We start from the raw sequence: 7,313 nt of genomic DNA on the forward strand, positions 1-7,313 counted from the left end.
TCCTCTTCAAACCAAGTTGTCCGCAACGACACAAACCCAAATTAGTTATATCTTTACTTCCGAAGGCACAGTAATTTGAGATTTTGATTTCTTCCTATTTGCATATTTTATCACATAGCACCTCCTGTTTCTGCTGTCACAGCACTTATATATCTAGTATAAAGGTTTAATTGACTGTCTGTCCCTTAAGGGGCAGGGACCACTGGCTGCCTCCGCACTGTCTCCCTGGCACCACGCATAATGTCTCTGCTTTGAGAATAAATAAGTAAAATATTTGTCAGGTGAGCTCTCTGAGTTTGCACTGAGTTTCCTGAGGGATTCAAATCCACACCAGAAAGTGAGCTGGTCATCGTTCCCTACCACATGACAGTCATTTTAAGTAGCAGAGTTGGGATTTGAACCAGATCTTTCTGTCTCCAAAGTCTCTTGGGGTCTCCCCATTAAAAAACAGAGCCTCTCAGGCCACCTTCAAGGGATTTATAGTCCATTTAGAGATGGATTCAAGTTAGCCCTTCACTAGTTTTTCAGGCAGAAGGGCTGCAGCTGGCTGCCCCTGTGCCCAACGGAGCTTTCATCTAGCAGTGTGTGGCCCTGAGATCCAGAGAAGAGTTGCACATAGGGCCACCTCAAGTGTCAGCTCCTGCCACGAGCCACTTCCCAACCTGCAATGTCAGCTTTTCCACCAAGACTACATCGCGTGACATCGGCAAGACACGGGATCTCTTTGGGCTGCGGCTTCCCTACGTGAAAAGTGGGTTGTGGCCAGATGGTCCTGCAGCTCTGATGGGCTGTCTTGCTCGCTGCAGGGAACTCAAGGGGTAAAGGTAACAACAATATAATTGCAGTTTCCCTACAGAGTCAGCTTTCCATGCGCTTTGGGTGTTCCTATTAGCCAACCTATGACCCAGTTCACATGAGCTTTGTGATATGAAATCTCTGTGGATTTTTTTGGGGGCGAGGGGCTGAATCCAGGACATTCATCATTGGAAGAATCGTTTGTTATCAGAGTTTTTCAAAATAAATAATTTAACAATGATACACAAAAAATAATGCTCTGAGAAATATTGGAAAATCAGTGCCTTTACTGCCCGGGGAAGCAGGAAAATCTAACGCAGATTGGTAAATCACATGCGGTTTTATTCCCAGATGAACCATTGAAGACTGTCTCAGAGACAAATGCTTTATGGCATTGGAGATGCACTCACTAAAGGTACATTCAAGAGGGAGCTTCCCTATAAAGATTGTCTCCCGGGCCAAAGGTAAGCGTGGGGCTTAGAAAGGCAGCATCACAAGTAGAAATGATCGGTGGTTGAAGTCCTTAGCTTGCTAGTTCTCCACGCATCTACTGTGGTGGTACTAGGCTCAACTGCAGCTCTCTTCTGTTTTTCTAGGAATGGTGTTGATATGTCAGATCCAATGGGTTGAGTCAAAATAGTACAGGTCACCAAAGACTCCAAGGTTTTAACTAAGCTGTTCTCCTCTGATTCTTCTCAGCTTTCCAAAAGGATTCTAATTTCATTGTCCGAGGTCCCAGCCACCTGCCATCTTAAAGCCTCTTACACCTTCCAGGCAGGCAAGCCTGTCCTCATTTACTCTAAAGCCAGTCCTCATTTACTCTAAAGCCAGGAACAAAAGCTGTGTTTATACACTGTAGTAGTCGTCATGACTGGGAGGTCGTTTATAAACGGTCTAGTTTTCGGAGAGCGTTCTCACACCCAGGTGAAAGCAGCGTCTCTGGTCTCATTCAGCGTGCGGTCACACCCTCACCTCTCCTCTGTGCTTCTCAAGGGATGCAACTTTCTCCTTTCTGATAGGCAATCACTTGTATCACAGGTCACGCTGTGATAGCTGCCACGGTGTCTGTTTCATAGTTTTGTCGATTGCTCAGAGGCCAACAGAACACAATTAGGAATTGTATAGAGAGCCCTGTTGTTTTTATACAAGAAACGGCACATCTTCCTTCCTGCCCCACATCCAGGAAGAAGAAAAAATAAGAGGAATGGCTGCCCTAGGCTAAATGGCTTGAATACCAAAGACTATTTTGTCTTTGGACAGAAAGGCTGTAATGGCCAGAGGAAAGGCTCACCAGATCTCTTTCAGGTTGAAATCAAAGTACGATGAACAATGAGAAGGGAAAAACTTTGCCGAGTCTGGGCCCAGGAGAGCCCTGTGGCTTGGATCTGCCGGGCCAAACTTACAGTCATGGAAATTCTGCCGTTTGTTACTCTCAAGGTAAATTTTTGAGCACCCAGAGCACATGGGCTCTACCCTAGTCTCTGCCACTAACTCACCATGTGACCCGGGTGAGTTATTGCCTGTTAGATGGAGTGATTGCTGTGCCGCGGCTTTCAAATATGTCTATAAACAGTTGACACTGCTGCTACTGAGAGGTGGGGCCTATGTCCTCTTTCCCTGAATTGGAGCAGTCTTGTGACTGTTTTGAGCATTGAAGTGGGGTGCGAGTGATGCTATCTGACTTGTAAAGCTAGATCAGAAAAGGAGCATGATGCTTCTACCTAATTTTCTTTGGTTGCAAGATCAACGGGAAAGCCAGATACCATGTAAGAACTTAGACTTCCAAATATCACAATGCAGAATAGGTCACATGCATTGGTCACGTGCTCTGGTTAACAACTCGAAGTGAGCTTCCAGCCAAGAGCTGCCATCACTTGTCAACTAGGTGAGTGAGCCCTCCTATACACCCATCCCAGCTGCGCCTTCAGCGGATTGCAGCACCAGGTGAGTTTTTTTTTTTTTTTTTTTTTTTGAGACAGAGTCTTGCTCTGTTGCCAAGCGCCAGGCTGGAGTGCAATGGCACAATCTCGGCTCACTGCAACCTCTGCCTTCCGGGTTCAAGCAATTCTCCTGCCTCAGCCTCCCGAGTAGCTGGGACTACAGGTGTGCGCCACCACGCCCAGCTAATTTTTGTATTTTTTAAGTAGAGTTGGGGTTTTACCATGTTGGTCAGGATGGTCTCGATCTCTTGACCTCGTGATCTGCCCGCCTCGGCCTCCCAAAGTGCTGGGATTACAGGCATGAGCCACCGCGCCCGGCCAACAAGGTGACGTTTAATGTCACTTGTATGACAGACAAAGCAACAATGGCTCGAGTGAGTTCTCCACAAATTCCCAACTCCAAAAATTGTGAACAAAGTAAAATGGTTGTTTTCAGCTGATAAGTTACTGGATCATTTGTAATGCAGCAATGGTAAGTGGAACACAGTGTGGCGTCTGGATTTAGAGGGCTGTCACATCCAAAACCTGAGCCATGGCACTGGCCACATGGCAGGAGGTGGGTGGAGGCTAGAAGACAGGAAGCAGAAACTTACGGACTTTGGAGAAGATGCCAATGAGGATCTCAAGAGAAATAAAAAAAAATATTGTTGGAACATAGAGAAAAAAAGAACCTTTTATGTGGTAGTGAAAAGTTTAGCCAAAAATGTTTCCTGTGGCAATAGGAAATTTAATATATACATATGATAAACTAACAGATCTAAACAATGAAGTTTCTAGGAACTTTATAAAAATGTAAACTGCTTTACTTTAGCTTCACATAACAAAGTGCAGATAGAAAGATATGACCTACGGACTAAAATATAAAGGTGTGATTAGTCTTAAACCGATTTTTGAAGAAATACAGGATCCAAAATTCTCAAATTTGAAAATAAATTTGCATCTTATTCCAAGCCACTCCCCACAAAAAGATGTCAAAGTAAGAAAGGTCCTCGGGGTGAATATCCCATCCAAGCTGTAAAACCCTCTGTCAAGACTTTACTAGCATTGAGCTGTGGTTTTACAGACCCTCTCCGACAGATGCAAGGCCTTTTAAAGGTCTTCAGGGTACTGTTCTACAGCATAAGCCACATAGAAAACCACAAATAGGTAAGAGGTTATCTCAAATATATTTGAATGCGACTTTTGTTTAAAGAAGTATAACACAAACTGACACTCAGGAATCCACAAAACTTTTTAAAAGCATTGTATCCCCTTGTGAATGGGACAGAAACAAAATGTTTTATGCTCAGCTAATATCCAGGCATGATGAAGATGGGCTGAAAGAGAAACTCTAAACAGTGAGAGGGTGGAGAGAAGGCAAAATTAGAGTATCTAGCAGTGACTGTCATGTAGGAATCAGAGAGAGCAGGAGGCTCTGAAGCCAAGCCTGCGTCCAGCTGGGAGGCCTATTTTCCGTAATAACAGCTTCAGAATTGACAGTGTTGCTCCTGCCCATCCCCAGAAGCATGTCAATCACCGTCAGACAACCACCGTTCTATCTGCATATTCTGTCAATTCTTGACACAATGATATTCAAATCATCAACTTGACTGTGGATTTGTCAATTTATACTTTTAATTGCCTCAAATTTTAACTGACACTTTGAAGCTGGGTCATTTATTTTTCCACACGTAGGATTCTTGTTTCTTCCTTGTAAATTGATCCTTTTACATTCTGAAATACTTCCCTGTATCACCGGTCACATCTCTGTATCGCTGGTATATCACTATCGTGAAATCTACTTTGTGTGATATTAACAATGTCACTACGATTTACTTATTTTATTATAATTAGTGTATGATTATATGTTTTATTCTTTTATTTCAATCCACCTGTGCTGATATTTAAAGGGTAACTAGCATAGTGCTGCGTATTTAGTCTACTCTAACGACATCTGTCTTTTAAACACAGTGCTTGTCCCACTTACATTTAACATCATGACAGAAAAAGGTGAGCTTAATTCTACTTTGCTGTCTGTGTGATATTTGGATCATTTGTTTCTTATGCCTACTTTCTCCTTCTCTACCTTTTTTTGATCCATCATTATTTCTTTTCTCTATTTACATTTTAAATATAGTCTTTGGCTTAAAAAAATTGATGTGTGTGTGTGTATACATATATACACGTATGGGTATATAAACACACATCGATATGTACATGCATTTATACATGTATATATTGTGTAAATACATATTTACACATATTTATGTATGTACACTTATATATCTAACACATATAATCACATTCTCCTTCAACTGACACTTCACCAGTTCACATATATTGCATACGGTGCAGCAGTAAAGTTTTATCTACCCACTACTGCACTTGATGTTGTCATATATTTCAAACCTTCATATACTAAAAAATTCATAGTATGTTGTGATTATATTTGCCTTGAGCAGGCAAAACTTATAAATTAATTTATAAAATTGATTTTATATGTACTTATGTATTAAGTCATTCTTACACTCATTAGTGTTCGCTAAAGATTGAGGCTTCCATTTGGGACACTTTTCCTTAAGTTAGTATTAGTATTTATTTTAGATATTGTCTGCTGCTGACAATTTCTCTCCATTTCTGTTATATGAAAACATATTTATTTTGTTTTCGTTTTTGAAAGATATTTTTGCTAAGTATAGGATTCTATATTAACAGGTTTATTTTATCTTCAGCATTTTAAATATATAATTTTGTTATTGTCTGGTATCTATTATAATTTCTGATATGGAGTCAGCCACCACCATTAATGGTGTTTCTCTTAATTGGGTGTCTGTTCTTTTTAGCTGTTATTAACATCTTTTTTTTTTTTTTTGAGACGGAGTTTCGCTCGTTACCCAGGCTGGAGTGCAATGGCGCGATCTCGGCTCACCGCAACCTCCGCCTCCTGGGTTCAGGCAATTCTCCTGCCTCAGTCTCCCGAGTAGCTGGGACTACAGGCACGCGCCACCATGCCCAGCTAATTTTTGTATTTTTAGTAGAGACGGGGTTTCACCATGTTGACCAGGATGGTCTCGATCTCTTGACCTCATGATCTACCCGTCTCGACCTCCCAAAGTGCTGGGATTATAGACGTGAGCCACCGCGCCCGGCCATTATTAACATCTTAATGCAAACTTAATGATATCTGGGTGTATGTTTCTTTGCATCCCCCCTGCTTGAAGTTTGCTGAGACTACTGGGTGTCTTCAAATATTTACTCTGCCTAACTCTATCTCTTTATTCCTTCTGGGTCTCTAAATATATATTTGTTGGACCATTTGACGTTTTCCCTTGAGGCTCTGTTATTTTTCAATCAACGTCCCCCGACTCTGGTTGCTTTAATTTAGACCATCTTTATTGAAATATTTTAAGTTTACCAATCCTTTCTTTTGCTTGTAAGTCTGCTTTTAAGCCATTTAATTAATGTTAATTTAGATATTGCTATGTACTAAATTGTGTCTCCCAGCTTATATGTTGAAGCCGTCACCACCAATGTGATGGTATTTAGAAATAGGGGCTTTGACCGGGAGTGGTGGCTCATTTCTGTAATCCTGGAACTTTGGGAAGCCAATGCAGGCATAGTTCAGGAGTTCGAGACCAGCTCAGCCAACATGATGAAAGCCCATCTCTACTAAAAATACAAAAAGCATCCAGGTGTGTTGGTGTAGGCCTGTAATCCCAGCTGCTCAAGAGGCTGGACACAAGAATCACTTGAACCTGGGAGGTGGAGCAGTGAGCCAGGATCATGCCACTGTGCTCCAGTCTGGGTGACAGAGTGAGACTGTGTCTTAAAAAAAAAAAAGATGTAGGGCCTTTGGGGGTCATCAAGTCATGAGGGTGGAGCCCTCATAAATGGAGTTAGTGCCTTTAACGAACAGAGAGCTAGCCCTCTCTCTCCCAATTTCTCTGTCTCCGCCTCCTGCCTCCCTGGCCACCTGTTATGTGAGCACACAGTGCAAGTCTGCAAGCCAGGGAGGCAGCTTTCACAAGGGAACTGAATCAGCCAGTATCCTGATGCCTCGATTTTGGACTTCCCAGTCTCCAGTACCGTGAGAAATAAATTCTTATTATTTAAATCACCCAGTCTATGGTATTTTGTTATGGAAGGCCAAACAGATGAGGACAGACAGTGTATGTCAATTTCTAGAATTGCCATGGCTAGATAGTGGTGAGTGGCACTTGGAGGTGAAGGGCTCCCCGTAGACCCCAGTATCAAGTCCATCCTGCCATCGGAAGAACAACAGTTTAGCTGAAGAGAGAGAAAACAACTAGAGAACAATCCATTTCTATACAGCCGTTAAATATCAGTAGCTTGTTAAACAAACAAACAAGCCGGAAAACCCTGGCAGCTTGTTTTCGTAAACTGGTTCGAAACCATTCAAGGCAGCATCTGGAGGACACATACAGAAGGCCTGCGCATTGGAATGCAGTGGAAGGGTCCTTCAGACATGGGGACTTCAGAGAGCCGAGGTGTCACAGATGCGCAGGGGCTTCAACTTGACCACGCGTGCACACCACACACGCACACACACACCACACCACACACACACACACACCACAC

This window comes from Sapajus apella, unplaced genomic scaffold (genome assembly GCF_009761245.1).
Source record: "Sapajus apella isolate SASKATOON/1434 unplaced genomic scaffold, GSC_monkey_1.0 scaffold16, whole genome shotgun sequence".
Lineage (NCBI taxonomy): Eukaryota > Metazoa > Chordata > Mammalia > Primates > Cebidae > Sapajus > Sapajus apella.